Source organism: Protopterus annectens, chromosome 3.part1 (assembly GCF_019279795.1).
Source record: "Protopterus annectens isolate FY-2018-M chromosome 3.part1, PAN1.0, whole genome shotgun sequence".
Classification (NCBI taxonomy): Eukaryota; Metazoa; Chordata; order Ceratodontiformes; family Protopteridae; genus Protopterus; species Protopterus annectens.
Genome location: NC_056732.1, coordinates 1564530882 through 1564546945, shown reverse-complemented (window position 1 = coordinate 1564546945; position 16064 = coordinate 1564530882). Strand labels below are relative to the sequence as shown.

The following is a 16064-nucleotide window of genomic DNA, read 5'->3' as shown; positions in this document are numbered from 1 at the left end:
GTCGGGATGTGAATATCCAGTGAGATCAGTTTATGGTCTGATCTTACCAGTGAGGGATACACTTCTGGTCTGGAGCATAGAGTCCCCATGTTGGTGATGATCAGGTCCAGTATGTTTTCCCCTCTTGTGGGAGTGGTAACAAGTTGTTCCATAGCATTTGAGTTTATGAATTCTAGGAACCTTTGGGCAAGGGTGTTATTAGCATTGTTCACCCTCTTGGCCTGAATATGTTCAGACCGTCTTATTTCACCCATTGTAGCTTTGTCCTGAACATCTCTGTTAGCAAAATGATTATCAGGGGATTCTTCTCTCATCCCCATTGGTTGGGAGAAAGGCTCATCACTCAACTCGTCCCTATAGCCAATAGGGTCCAGGTAAACACTCTCACTTGCATAGGCTTTTGCATCATGATGTAATTTTTTCTTTTTCCTCTCAATATTCTTTCTAGTCATTATTCACCTTAAATAATACATTATTGTAACTGGTCTTATACTGGAAAAATAATAAATCATTAGTGATACTCGCATCCAATTCAGCGGATAAAATCTCAATACACTGATCGTTGTATTTAATAAGCTGGTCTACCAACTCACAACTGGCTTTATTGAAAATGTCAATAAGTGTTTTATGAAAGTCAGACCTCCTTTAATACACCATTCAGGAACCTCCAAAAGCGTAGCCCCTTAGGGACCCAGTGGTTGCCTAAGCATTCACGTAAATAGACATTGTCCAACTGCAACCTGTTAAGCTGGCTCATTTTACTCTCAAACGGGTGTAATTGTTGTTGCAAGGTACCCGTACTATTACCGGAGCCCCTTTCCGAGACTGTCATGCCATTTTTAATGTCAAATGTATTCGTTTTTCAAGCCTGAAAATTTAACTCAGGACTTGCACTAGTTCCAACAGTAACAGAATTTGTAACATTTGGGGTTAACTGAGTTAAAGGAAGCCCCAGGCTTTCGCCAATATCAAAAACATTTCTGTTATTCGTGATATGCTATCTATCACTCTTACTTCTATTACCAACTGTTGCCGAAAGTCTACTGGAATTAGAAGGTTGTTGATTAAGCTGGATAAGTAAGTTGGACAAATAACCAATGGAGGTATTGAGACCTGTAATAAGATTAGCCAAATCACCGGCATTTCCAACTCCAGAAGCCATAAACTCCACTCCTTCACACGAACCAGGAACCAAGCCAAGAAGCCGAAACACCAGAGAAAAAAGCAGTACATTTATTCCAACTTAAGCAGTGGTAAAATGAACTTGCAGTTAAGCGCTTTTATCCATTAGGACATCATCAGAACTGAAAGATCAGCTCAATCAACAGTTTAATGTACTCCAAGATTGCCCCTCATGCCACTAATTGATAGTGGCAGTTCCTAAATGCTGCATCCCTTACATGGGTCCTCTCAAGTTATCTACTGTATGATCACATTTATTCTCACTAGGGCTAATGGGATAGGTAAGACCAATCAGGAAATGTTAATTCAAGCATCAAAAGGGACATTGGCCAAGCTTAAAATGTCCTCCAAGTGAACCTATGTTGTGGTAGCAAATAGTTTAAAAATATTGCCCTTTTTAGATCACTAAGTGCCCTTTTCTCCCTCTGCCCCCCCGTCTTCAACAGCGTCTGGCACCTCTGCTCCAAGTTGTATACCGACATTATTTTAAAAATCAATCAGTAGCCAATCTGACCCTCAACATTCCCTCCCCTTTCACAAAATTGCTTTTATTGGCAGTAAATAAAATCAACAGCCTCAAAAAATATGAGTTGCCTAAAAGACGTTTGTCCAGAATTTATTTTTTACAGAATAATACTATAAAATAGTTCAGTCCTTAAATATTCTCACAGAATAATTTATTTATTATTTATTTGTCCTTTGTTAACCGGATTAGTCTACTGGGCTAGGGGCCCATTTTCAGTGGAGGCCTGAGGAGAAAAGCTCCACAAACACATGATAAAAAGATGATGCTAAAAAATAAAACACATATATCATAACAAAACCAAGTTTCATTGCAAGTTTAAAAACATAAAAAAAGGCCAAGATAAAGAGACACGTGAGTAACAGCATTAATGCCTTGTAGATAACCAATAAAAGTATCGACAAACATGATAAAAAAGATGATGCCAAAAAATAATACACATATATAATAACCAAACCAAGTTACATTGCAAGTTTAGGAACATTAAAATGGGCAAGATAAAGAGACATGTAACAACATGTGAGTAACAACATTAATGGCTTGTAGAAATCATTAAAAATCACAACAAAATGATAGAAGTAGATTTGGTGGAACAAAATAGAATAGTAAGTAGAGTGTAGAGAAGACTGAAGAATAATTGAAGAGACAGAATAGCAAAGAATGGCAGTTGTGTTAGTTACAGTGGGGGGAGTGGAAGGAAAGGTGGTAAAGACAGAGTGGAGAGAAGGAAATGAGGAGGAAAGAGTTGGGGTGGCCATGGAAATAAGAAGTAAAATAGGGGGCAAAGTTGGGAGGAAAGTTTAGTCTTTAAGAGTGCTCAATGGTGTAGCTATGGATCCACAGGATTGTAAGTATATATAATGTATGAAGGCAATAGTTTGGGTGTGGTAGGTCAGATTAGATGCGGTGGTAGCAGTTGCAGGAAGGAGAGTTGGCTAGGTATTTTTTCAGTTCTTTTTTGAAGAGGAGTGAAGATTGGATATGTTGTATGTTAGAAGTTTGTTCCAGGTTTGATATATGGAGCATTTATAAAGTAACCTGCCAATAGTTTTGTTGGACTTGTAGGTGTTCAGTAGTGCTTGGTCAGTGCTAAGGAGGGATCATGCAGGTTTGTAAAGGGATAGGAGGGTGGACAGGTCAGGTTTGTAGAAAAGAGAATGTGCAATTTTGTAGCTGTGAAAGTTGGAGTAGTTGTGGGAACTTGAGCCACTGAGGTTTTTTTTAGTGCGAGGCAGTGATAGGATTTGTAGGGAAGATCGCAGGCAAATCTGGCTATATGGTTGTAAGTTTGCTCTAGTTTTGTACAAGAGTTGCTTGGATGTGTGTGAATAGAGGGCAAGCGTAGAGTAGGCAGGGGAGGAAATAGGCTTGGGCAAGTGTGGTCCTAGCGGTGTTAGTTAAGAAGTTTTTGTGGCTATATAGCACACCTAGTTTTTGATTGGTCCTTTTGATGGACTGTAGGATGTAATGTTCAAATTTCAGTTGGTTGTCAGTTGTGATTTCTAGAAGTTTAATGGCATAAATATTGGTGTTGTCAAGAGAAGAGAGACTGAAAGAAGTTTTAAGATGGAATAAAGATTTTGGGAGGAAAAGGAGGAGTTTGGTTTTCTTTGTGTTAAGGATTAGCTGGTTGTCAGTTAGTGTTTGATGATATTAAAGGAAGTCTGTGTGAGAGAGTGCAGGTCAGTGGGGTTGTCAGAGATGGTGATAAAGGTAGAATCATCAGTGTTTTGGATTAGTAAAAATGAGGTAGAGAGAGAGCGAAGATTGTTAGTGAAAATATTAAAGAGAAGGGGGCCAAGGATGGAACCTTGGGAGGACACCAGTTTGGATAGGTAAGAAGGGTGAGTAGGAAAGTTTGCCATTTAACAGATTGTTATCAGTTGTTGAGACAGCTGAAGAACCAGAGGATAGTGGATGTAGAGAGATTTAGTTTGGATGGTGTAGAGAAGAGTTTAGGGTGGGAGATGGTGTCGAAAGCTTTAAACACATCAAGGAAGACACATGATATGTATTTATTGTCTATTGTTGTCTCTTGTTTCTGCTACAGTCTTGGTAAAAGATAGCAGGGCTGTGGATGTGTTGTGGTGAGGTCTAAATCCATGCTGAGAGGGGGTAAGGAGGTTTTCCCTGAAGTAAATAGGACATAAGTTGCCTATGAATGAATTTCTCAAGAATATTTGAGAGCAGGGAGAGGATGGCTATTGGTCGGTAATTGGTAAGTTCGGTGGAGTTACCTCCCTTGTGAAGTGGAATAGTATAGAAGGATTTCTAGATCTCAAGGACTGAGGATTCTTTCATAGAACGGTTAATAAGAATTGAGATGGGAGAGGAATACAGAGTCGGCAGCAAGTTTAAGAAATTGTGGGGGTAGGTTGTCAAAAGAGGGTGAACAAAGTTTCAGTTTTAGCAGAAGGGATTTGATATAGGCATTGGAAACAGGTTTCAGGGAGAATGCTGGGTGGTCGAGGGGGTTAAAGGTAGTTTTTGATTGTTGCCTGGGGGGGGGGGGTTAGTTTTCTGATAGAGTCTATAAAGCATTTATTTAAAAGAGTGGCAGTTTCAAGATGGGTTTTGTCAGGGAAGGTGTTGGGGGTAGAGGGTTTACCAGGATGGAGTATACTATTCATAGTGTGCCAGAATTTTTTTGGATTAGAAATGGATTGGGCTTCTTGATGGAATTTTGTTTTGTCCTGAATAATACATTTTTTAGCAATGTTTCTGAGTTCTTTATATTTAAGGAGGAGAGAAGGAGATTTTGACTTAGACCATTGATTCAAGGTATTGTCTCTAAATTTCATGGTGGAAAGGGTATCTTTGAAGAGCCAGGGGTGGGATTTAGTTTGATCCTAATTTTCCTAATGGGAGGTAGGGCATTTAGTATGGTTAGGAAAATTTTGTTAAATTCAAGAACGGCATCATTTAGAGGAAGGTTATACAGGTGAGCCAAGTTGATCATGGAGAATTGGTAATTAGAAGTTTCTGCAGTGAATTTGGACAGGTTACGGCACTGTCTATAGAGGTGGGTTTTAGGGGTTTGAGAAGGTAGCCTTAGTATCGAGATAGGGAGGTGATCACTTATTTTGCCTGGTAAGGTGGTGGGATTGTGATACTGATTGGGGTTGGAAGTTAAGATCCAATCATGTATGGAGCTGGAGTTTTTGTGTATTCGAGTGGGAGAAGAAATATGCTGACTGAAGATGAATTGGTTAATAGAGGAACTGGGGGGTTGGGGTAGAGGTTATTCCAATCAATATTAACATTCCTCTAGTATCATCATCTCCTTTCAGCTAATCCCAGTTAGGAGTTGCCACAGCAGAACAATGGTCCGGAGAATGATTGGCAGTGGAGTTTTATGGTGTTGAGTTGCCAGCCCTGTGCCCAACCTTCTACAGAAGGCACACACATGCACACACTCACACCTAGGGCCACTTTACAGTGTCCAATCCACCTAAAGCATGTCTTTGGGATGTGGGAGGAAACTGGAGCACCCGTTTCATACAATATATTTTGGGAGATCCAAGATAAAATATTTTCAAAGGTTGGAATGTTGTTGCCAGGGGGTATGTAGATAGACACTATGACCGTTTTTTTATGAGGGTTGAGATGATAGTTAAGAAAGATAAGTTCTGCTGGGGAGAAGTCTGGGAGTGTTAAGGAGAGGGGGAAGAGATTAAGTTGTTCTGAATATAGGATGGTGACACCTCCCCCCTTTTTAGATAGTCTATCATACCAGAAAATAGTGCATCTGGGAGGTAGAATTTCAGAATTTGTAATATGTGGTTTTGGACAAGTTTCTGAGAGAGTTAAGATGTGGGAAGAGTGTTGGTCAATCCAAGCATGAAATTCTGTTATTTTGTTTGGAAGACTTTGCAGGTTTATGGAATAGACTTGATAGGTATTTAGGTGAAAAGGAGAGGGGTTGGTACCTTGTGGTTCTGGCAGCGATGGTAGTGTTGGTGGGAGGGGATGGACCGGGACTGGGATGGATATCCCCATCTGGTAAAAGTGTAGTAGGAAATAGTTTGGTGAAAAAAAGTAATGTAGTAGGTAATGTATTTGCTTCTATGTTTTGGAGAGTAGCGTGGAATGTTGAAATGTTTTAGTTCATGAAGCTGAATATAGGAGAAATTAAATAGGGAGGGGGAGACAGGGAAGTGGGGACTTAAATAGTACGGCGATACAGTGTGGGAGTGGGTGATGTTGGAGGGTATAGTAGGATAGTGTGATAAGACGATATCACAGAGAGGAAAAGTAGGATGGGTGTTAAGAGGAGGTAAAGAAGCATGCTGCTGTCTTGCAGAGGTGACTTGTAAGTGATGAGGGAAATTAAACTTAATAGAGGGGTAGTTTTATTAAGGGATAAATAACGGTGTCGCAGATAGTAAGGAGGAAGAGTCGATGTGCTGATGAGAGAGTAGATATGAGAGGGATGGGGATGGGGGGGGTGTAAAGTGTAATTTAGTTAGAAGATTGTGCAGAGAAGTGAGACTATCAAGAGTAGTCAGAGGGGAAAGCTGAGTTGTTCTATTATGACTGGGTGAAAATAGGAGGGTGAGGTGTGAGGAAAGAGGATAGGACTTATGGAAGGGCATGTGTAGATGGTGCTGAGGGATGTTATTACTGGATAATGGGAGGATGAAGGGAGGGTCTTTGTAAAGGAGGTTACCTATAAATTTTGTTACTAATGCTTTTTTTTTTCTTTAAAAAGTAGTGAGAGCCCTTTTAATTTGACCAGTTGGATGACCTAAGAAATTACCTTGTCTGAGGGCTGTGAGTGAGTGAAGTGGGTTTACATCACAGAGAAAAAAAACAGATGGATAAATGTTCCTTTAGACACGTGAAGGGCAAGAATTACAGTTTAGTGTGGAGTGTTTTTACAGACTTGAAAGGTAGAAACCAGAATGTTTCTGCATGGGGGGGGGGGGGGGACTGAAATCCCTGCTGCTGTCTCATGCATTTATGCTCAGTACATTACGGATTACAGCAAAATAAAAAAAAAAACTACTAATGCCGTTTGTATTATAATGAGACATACATTTTAAGTTCTGCAAGTTTCTTCAGTACAGCTGGAAATTCCCACTGGCTTTAATTATGTTACTGGTGTTATTTGCCACAGGATAGGTGCCGCAAATGCTGTTGGACACAGCTGGCACAATATTAACAACCAAAAAATAAACAGTTTAGAGTATTAATCACAGTATAGTAGTGCAGATGTAAGTAAATAGTCTAATTACAGCAATAATTAGATCTTTGTTTTATGGCAAATACCGCATGCACTCTTGTATATCACTCCACACACTAGCTCCATATTCCTCAACATGTAACTGAACTTTCTATCTCAAAGCCCTATTCTGGATGAACTAAACAGTATGTTTAGCACTGTACTAAATAGTCTCTGGTTCCAGCCATAAGTTTAAGTATACATCAAATGCAATGATGTAGACATGAAAAGATAGCTTTTACGTGCAAGTGAAACAAATAAATTGTTTTGCAATGTAAATGATTAGCCTCCAGCACTGGCCATAGGTCTAAGGTTGAATCAAACACAAGTACTTAAACATGTAGACAAATATAGCCTCTGGTACTACATCAGCACTAAATTGGTTCAAATAAGAATGTATCAAGAGCCTCTGGAACCAGCCAAATGTTTAAAGTGGTAACAGACCCAGTTGCCTAAACATGTAGTAAGATTAGTTTCTGGTACAAGCCATGGATTTAGGACAACTTACAAAAAACACAGTTCCTAAGCCAGAGAAAGCAACAGGTAATGGTTACAGGGCACATTTCATAAAAATAATACACAATTAGTCAAATAACATGTACTTACAGATAAACTCGCTGTGAGACCAGCAGGGCCAGATTCCTAGTTTAAAAATGGCATTGTTTCTGGGACTGAAATAAGCTCACACTAGACATGGGGGGGGGGGGGTAGAAGTGAACTACATTGTGGTAAAAAAGGGGAGCGGACTATGTAAATAGAGAGCCAAGCATGGTACGTGCAATTAAAATATAAACTATCAGTTGCTCTGAAGTCACATCTATGTTAGTCCTTTTGTTACTAATGCTTTTTTTTCTTTAAAAAGGAGTGAGAGCCCTTTTAATTTGACCAGTTGGATGCCCTAAGAAACTACCTTGTCTGAGGGCTGTGAGTGAGTGAGTGAGTCGGCTATTGTTGACTCAGAGACACACTGGGGGGTATTGGGGATATATCACATAGAAAAAAAAAACAGATGGATAAATGTTCCATTAGACACTGGAAGGACTAGAATTATAGTTTAGTGTGGAGTGTTTTTACAGACTTGAAGGGTAGAAACCAAAATGTTTCTGCATGGGGGGGGGGGGGGGGGGGACTGAAATTCCTGCTGCTGGGTCATGCATTTATGGTCAGTACATTAAGGATTACAGCAAAATTAAAAAAAGAACTACTAATGACTTTTGTATTATAATGAGACATACATTTAAGTTCTGCCAGTTTCTTCAGTACAGCTGGAAATTCCCACTGGCTTTACTTATGTTAGTGGTGTTATTTGCCACAGGATAGGTGCCGCAAATGCTATGAAACACAGCTGGCTTGGGGATTTAAGTTCTGCTAGGTTCTTCAGTACAGCTGGAATTTCCACTTGCTTTACTTATGTTAGTGGTGTTATTTGCTACAGGATAGGTGCCACAAATGCTATGGTACACAGCTGGTTTGGGGAGATAAATTCACTGTGAGACCAGCAGGGGAGGATTCCTAGCTTCCTCGTAATATCTGTAATAATTTTAAAACTCTTGGTTTGTATATCAGGTGTGGCTAATGGAAGGCTAGAGTGAGCACCTAGATAACCCCCCCTTTTAAGTACCATATTGTACCAATAACCTTCCCTCTCCTTAAGATCCCATTGATTACCTTCTTCTCATCTTCACCTAGAACCCTTCCTAATCACCCTCCAAATGTCTCTTCTATACTGTATGTATTTTATATAGTATACCATAATGCTTTCTACAATTTTTCCATAATCTCTTTATTTGATGGCTTTCCCCTTCCTTCCTCATCTTTTACTCTGTCTTTCCACCTGTTTATTCAGACATCAGCTGCAGAACCTACTAAAAGCAGGACAACATGAGTTGGTATTGATAATGGGGTACCTGAATGCACATATTGGGACAGACAGAACAAGACATGTAGACTGCCTATGTCCACATGGGTTAGGAACAGAAATAAAGGACAGGCAACTCTAGACTTCTGTCCGGCAAATGGCTTAAAGGTGGACAACATATGGTTCAGCATGAGAGTCAGTCACAAGATCACATACAAGAGTGGCAAACATGCAACTCAGGTAGACTTCCTCCTAGTAAGGAATGGGCGATGGGGTAGAATCAGAGATTGCAAAGTCATCCCCAGTGAACCAGTCAGCCCACAGCATAAACCTTTGTTTGCCATAATCAGCTACAATCAGTGGTCAGATATGTTTCTGAGATCAATGGAGACTAGGCCGAAAACCTAGAAACTGACCGGAGAGAAAGTACAAGAGTTCAAAGAAATCGTCAGGGGTCTAGCTCCTCAGGAAGAAGAGGAAATAGGTGGAGATGAAGAAGAAGAATCACAGCATCCCAAAACAGCAAGTGTGAGGGTTATAGATGAGATAGGCAGCTGAGCCAGGGATGAAAAGAAGATAAATAAGGGAAGCTGGTGTTGAATGCAGAAACCACTAAGGTTATCAAAATAAAGATGGACTGCAAGAAAAAGATGAGACAGAAAAGACTGACCAGGATAAGAAAGGATACTGCCTGGCTAAAAGACTAAGAGAGCAGTTGCATTAGCAAAGAACAAGCCATCAGAGACACTCAGCCAGTTTCCAGAAAGTGTCTCAGTAGATGACACAAAGAAACTCGTATCAGGTTGCAAGGCAAAGACAGAAAGATTACGATATCCATCAAACATCATTCATAAGGGATGCCAGCAATTACCTACTCACCAGTCCACAGGATATCAAAGGCAGACAGTAGTGCTACTTCAGGCAGTTTCTGAATGAAGAAAACCCCACAGGCATTGTACTACCCCAGTCACAGTCTACAATGAAAGAAGAGGAGCCCAACCTAGAAGTAACAACAGCACTTAGAAAATTAGTCAGCAGCAGGATCATATGAGTTCACCACAGATATGATCAAGATGATAGCTGAATTGCAGGAGAAATGGCTCCAGAAGGTACTCATAGCAGTACGGTGAGAAAGACACAGCCCAGATGGAGAATATGCATACTAGTGTCAGTGCAGAAGAATGAAGGGAGCATTCATAACTGTGGGCAGTATAGAAGTATCAGACTCCTACCACACTGCAAGAAAGTTCTGGAGAGGGTGATTGATAAACGAATACACAGAGAAGTAGAACGTAAGGTGGGAGATGAGCAATCTTAATTCAGATCAGGATACAGCGCAACTGACCAGACGTTAGCAATGAGACAATTAGTTGAGGAGACGCTAGAGATAAGGAAAGAGTCCAACTTTGCATTCCCAGACTTGGTGAAAGCATATGACAAGATCCCAAGAAAGCTAATTTTGGCAGTCCTGAGATGGTTTGAAGTCCTAGAAGAAATGTAAAATTAATACAGGCTACCTACAAGGATCCAATGACATAAGTATAAACAGTGTTTGGACTCACAGAGGGCGTTCCTAGTTGGAGTAGGTGTGAATCAGGGTTCATCTCTGAGACCACTAATGTTCATACTGGTGATAGACTATATTAGCAAACAGGTTGGAAAGGACAGATCAACAGTGCTACTGTATGCAGATAATATGACATTACAGGCATACTCTAAACAAGAACTTCATCAAAGGATAGGCAAATCAAATGCAAAACTGAAGGTGCATAGGATGAAACTTAGCACAGATAGACAGTTGTAATGACAGAAAATTGTGAAAGTCAGAAGCAGCTAAGAACTGAACAGATTAACAGTTTCAAGTATCTGGGAGGAGGGACAGCTGAGGAAAAGGGATATCTGAGGATGTCAAAGCTAGAACTAGTGGGACTGCAGCCAAATGGTACAGTGTCAGGCATAGTGTATGACAGATGGATGCTAAAGAAGCTGAAAAGTAAGATGTACAAAACAGTAATCTGACCAGTACTTCTATATGGTACATAAACCTGGGCAGTGAGGGCAAAATAGCTGGGGAAACTAGAAGTAGGGCCTGACATGGCTGGTAAGATGCATACTGTGGGACAGATGAAGAAATGAGGACATCACAGCAAAAGCCCAAGTAGCTCCAACTGCAACGAAGGTCAAAGAACAGATTGCTTATTGAACTAAATGTTGTAGCATATTCCTGCATCTGAAAATATGTATACAAATATATGTGTGTGTGTGTGTGTGTGTGTGTGTGTGTGTGTGTGTATGCATTTGTTTTTTAATATATCCTTGTATCTGTCAATTTTTTTCCCATTTCTTATGTGATCCTGTTCACCCAAGCTGTGTCTGCAAATGGTCTATTGAGATCAGTGCACTACCCCAGTAAACAATACAAATAAATAAATAAAATATATTATGGTGGTTTGGACATGTGCAGGAAAGCAGAAGACAACATGGTGAAGAAGAAGATTTGGGGCAGACAAGAACAAAGAAAGAGCAAACGAGGGCATCCAGTAAAAAGATAGATGAACTGTGTGGAGGAAAACTTATTGATAATCAGGCATGACTAGTAAAGAAGGTAGGAGAGTGGCACTGAATCAAGAGAGATGGCAAAAGTTGATACAACACCCCAACCCCATGTAGAAAATGGGGAAAAAGGGGGTTAACAATGATGATGATCATCTTTCTGCTACTTCAGGATGTAAACATCAATGAAAACACAGTACTTATGTGGGATTTTAACTACCCAAAGAATGACTGGCACTGACTGCAAAAACTACTCAACATCGGAGAAATATGCTCAAATATTAATTGATTACATTAATTAAAATAACTTTGAACAAGTAGTAAAAAATCAGTTAAAGAGGCAATATCTTAGGTATTATATTATTAAACCAAGTATTGTTTGTTATTCACTCACTGTTATACCCTCTGTAGTTAACACAGATCCTAATGGGTCTACTTTATTTACGCGAAAGCTTAAAACAGCGAATGCATAAGCATCGAACCGAAAAAACATCAAAACACAATAAAAACAGAACTACACAACAAACATTACATGTAACAGCTGTAGGCAAGGGGGCAACCCCCCCTGCACCCCCGCTACTTAACTCCGAGATCGCACTACATTGAAGTAAATGGAAATCTCCACCTACGGAGATTTCGGTTTAGTTTTTGACAGTTCGCACTTTCAATGCATATGCATTTAAGCTTTCATGTAAATAAAGTAGACCCAATCCTAATGCCATCTTTATACCAAGTGCTTGTGTCTTTCGGCTTTTCCCGGTTAGGGTTCGCCACAGTGAAACTCCGGTCCGCTAATGACTTGATAGCTGATTTTTATGTGCCAGGTTACCTGCCCTGCCACACAACCTTCAACGAAGGTACACCCATTCACGCATATCTCCATGCAGAAGACGCTCTAGCTGAGAATCGAACCGGACAGAGTCTTACTGTGAGGCGACAACACTACCGCAGCACCACCACCGTGGGAAGTGTGAAGTCAAATTAGCTTATAAAAAATATAACCCATCTGCAGCAATGATCAATATGAAGAACATAATACAGTTGAGTAAGCAGACTTACAGTAACAGTAGGTGTTTGAATGATCACTGCTGCAGTAGATATAACCCATATAGCTGAGGCTACTGCAGTACAAATCAGTATGATAAATGTCCATGACATAAGTAGCACTTATAAAAACAGTCTGGAATAATAGCCCCCATGACCTACATAAGTCTCCTCAGGACAGTGTCAGTGAGTCCTATGATATTACTAACATGTATATTAACAACCTCATCCTAGTGAGACACAAATATACAGGTAAATTACAAAACATGGGAGCCTTGCTATTCAAACTTCTATCATTGGCATCATAGACAGGGTTCCATCCCTTGGTACTGCAAAGCTGACTACAGAACTTTTTTAAGTAATGTACCCGGTATTGCTGCAGTTGGTCTGCAGGGCACCATTTAATAGCCTGGCCATACAAGCATGCCCCACACAGTACAGATTTAAATGTCTAGTAATGCCCCAAAATATGAGTTTATTATGAACATAAAATGTTAGGTTCAGGTCCATAACAGATGACTGCAAAGGCCGTTTCCTTATTTTATTCGGGATACATGGATAGGCTAAATAGACCCTTGTGGTCGTTAGTCTAGTAAACACCTATGAACCTATAATGCACCTTCTTACCACATGATTGACATACCTAGCAACTGAAAAAAGATCACACCTCTTGCAGCCTACAGACAACATTCAATTCCTGACTATTTTCTGACAAATCAAATTAAAAAAAAAAAAAGCTTAAACCAAACTAATATACATTTTTGTCAACAGCAAATGCTATAAAATATCGAATAACTGCCTTATAAAGAATACACCTGTAAAATTAACCCAAACATCAGTAGCCCCCCCCAATTTCTGGTAATCGACACAAAAAAATAACTAAAAAAAGGATGAAATTATGCAAGCACTGCACCAAAGAAAACCAAAGAATGACCACTCAAAAACATCTCTTCTACTCTTCCTAAGCCCCTGTCACTAACCAATCAGTAATTAACCAACACTAGAGAACACTAACACTAATTAACACCAGAATAAGGAGTAGCAGATGAAAGTTCCTGCACAATGTGGACAAGAAAACAAAGAAATCCCAGCTCTCCATAAATCTCTTTCCTACCTCTTCTTAAGCCACTCTAACCAACCCAAACTCTAACCCCGATATAGCAACTTAACAGAAAATATTAATTAAAACCAGAATAAAAAAACTGAATTTACACACTCGGCGCCCAAGAAAACTAAGCATTGACAACTCACAAAAAGTATCTGCCTAATTCTCAAAAAGTATCTGCCTAATTCTAACTCCCATTTTCTTAGCCCAGCCAACAATCTAACCCCTCACAGCTGCTAAACAGAAACCACTAGCTAAACAAGGAGGGGGAGGCTAAAATTATACAATGGAAAACTTAGCTGCTAAACAGCAAAATAATAATAATAACTAAAACCAGAACAAAAAATAAGACTAACAACTCTCAGAAAATGTTTACCTGTTCCTGTCATCTTGAACCACTCTGACTAAACCCACAAACAGCTGCTACATAAGAAAAATAGTAATTAAAACCACAAAATACATCTAAATTGCATGAATAAACACAGCTCAGTGTTGTAACCAGTAGTACATGAAATAAGTGCAGCAGGTATACTTCTCAACTATCGAGATTTCACAGATATTTTTGCCCTGTTCTTTATAAAATGTGTAGCTTTCTGACAAATAATTTGTGTGTGTGGCAATGATTCCCTTCTTTTGAGACACTACTCCAAGTTGGTATGACCATGGAGTTGCAATTTATAAGTTCAGGAGGTATAGGGAGGCCTTCCCCTCCCTTGGCAAAAATGCTTAAAGTTAATTTTTTCACTCCTCTGTGTTCTAAGCATTATTTTTCTGATACTTGGCATTATGCAAACCAACAATTCATTGCAGAACCAAAAATTACTGGTCTAAATTTTATGTCATTTTCTTGCAGTTCATAAATAACATAAAAAAACACTTTTTGTGACAGTCTAAGCAGCAGTCAAGTAGAAAAATGAACTCAACCTAATTAGCCTAGCTTACAGGACAAGCAGGGCAATTGGCAACAAGCCAAGGACAGAAGAAGATGACTATACTTCATGTCTGTAGCACACACAGAAAATGAACAGCAGTAAACAATGTATGTATATCTCTTATTCATGCAGGCAGTATGGAGCCTCAGTTTCACTGCTCAGTGTTGTAACCAGTTATACACAGAATCACAGCAGCAGGCATACTTATCAGTGGTCAAGATTTCACTGAATGTCCAGATTTTTGCTTCATATTTTTAGCCTGTTCTTCATAAAATTTGTGGCTTTCTGGCAAATCACTGAGCACTGAAGTCCCAAAAAATGACCGACATATATTTAAATTTTCAGTAAACCACAAAATGGATGTTCAGGCAGAAAGGTAGCACTTGATTGTTAAAATGTGTGGTGTTTTAACAATCAAGTACTACCTTTCTGCCTGAACATCCATTTTGTGGTTTACTTTTGACTTTTGGGCTTTTGTGGATTTCTCACGGTTTGGGATTTGGTTGCTTGTATATTTAAGTTTTACACATCTCATCCTTCAGACATGCATGCTACCACAAAATCTATTATTCTAGCAACTTTTTAAGTTTGCAAGAGCAATATTTAAAATTTGCCCCCGATTTTGGACCTTTGTCTCACTCATTATTTTTGGCTTTGTCCAGATTTCTTGCACTTAGAGGTTGAGAGGTATTGCAGCGGGTGAGATATGAACACCATAGGCTGACATGAAGATTGATGACCAGGTTTCCTTTAACAAGCTGATACATCTTGCAGCCCAGTCACCATAATGACTTAATTTTAAATATATTACTTATGTGACATCAGATATAAAAAGCAGAACATTTATGAGAAATGCAGCTTTTTCAATGGGCTTTTGTGAAACAAAGCCACATTGCTTTTTCTCCCCAACATTTTATCAAATTCATATCTATATTCCCTGCTTCTTCCATCTGAGCTTCCAGTCTACAGCTCCAGGATTCTTGCCACAAACCGTGTACATTTCATTGTATCAGACAAGTTTGTCCCGTACATGGTTTTCCTCAGTCTCATTCTGAGAATAACTGCTTTATATTCTCAGTGGTGACGTAACATATTATACCTTCTTTCTGACATTGTACATCACCTTTCAGGCACTTGTTACAGTCCTGTTGACTAGTCTAGACTCAGTCTGAGAAAAGGTTCATTTTTTTATCTATCTTTTCATTTTCTTTTATTCTAGGTGAGCATCACAACATATGAAATGCAATCGGTAATTTCTTAGTGAGTGGAAATAAACATTTGTAGCAACTGTGTTATCTTCTGTGTTGTATGGGTACTAGTCCCTTTAAAGTGTGGAAATGAAGCTTAAAATTCTCACATCTCTTCACTCAGGGAATTAACTGAATAAATTAGGTCAACATGTAAGTTTCTGTCTCCTACCTGTAAAATATGTGTAAATTAACGTGTTTCCTTCAAAGCTATTAAGCAAACAAATAAACAAGGGCATGTTCAAAAATAATGTGGGGATACAGCAATGCAACTGTCAGATATAGGCCAGATTCATAAATGTTAGCACAAAGTGTACATTATGGTAGTGAGATGTGTTCTTTGTATCTTACTGCCCTATTTCTGTGTGATTACCAACACATGGTCTATAAACTGTT

The 16064-nt window shown here is 39.3% G+C and overlaps 1 protein-coding gene across 1 annotated transcript in view; it reads left to right on the top strand.

The window, feature by feature from the left end:
- Positions 1 to 16064, top strand: part of LOC122797804 (SCO-spondin-like) — a 4708783-nt gene that overhangs the window by 248666 nt on the left and 4444053 nt on the right. The window lies entirely within an intron of this gene.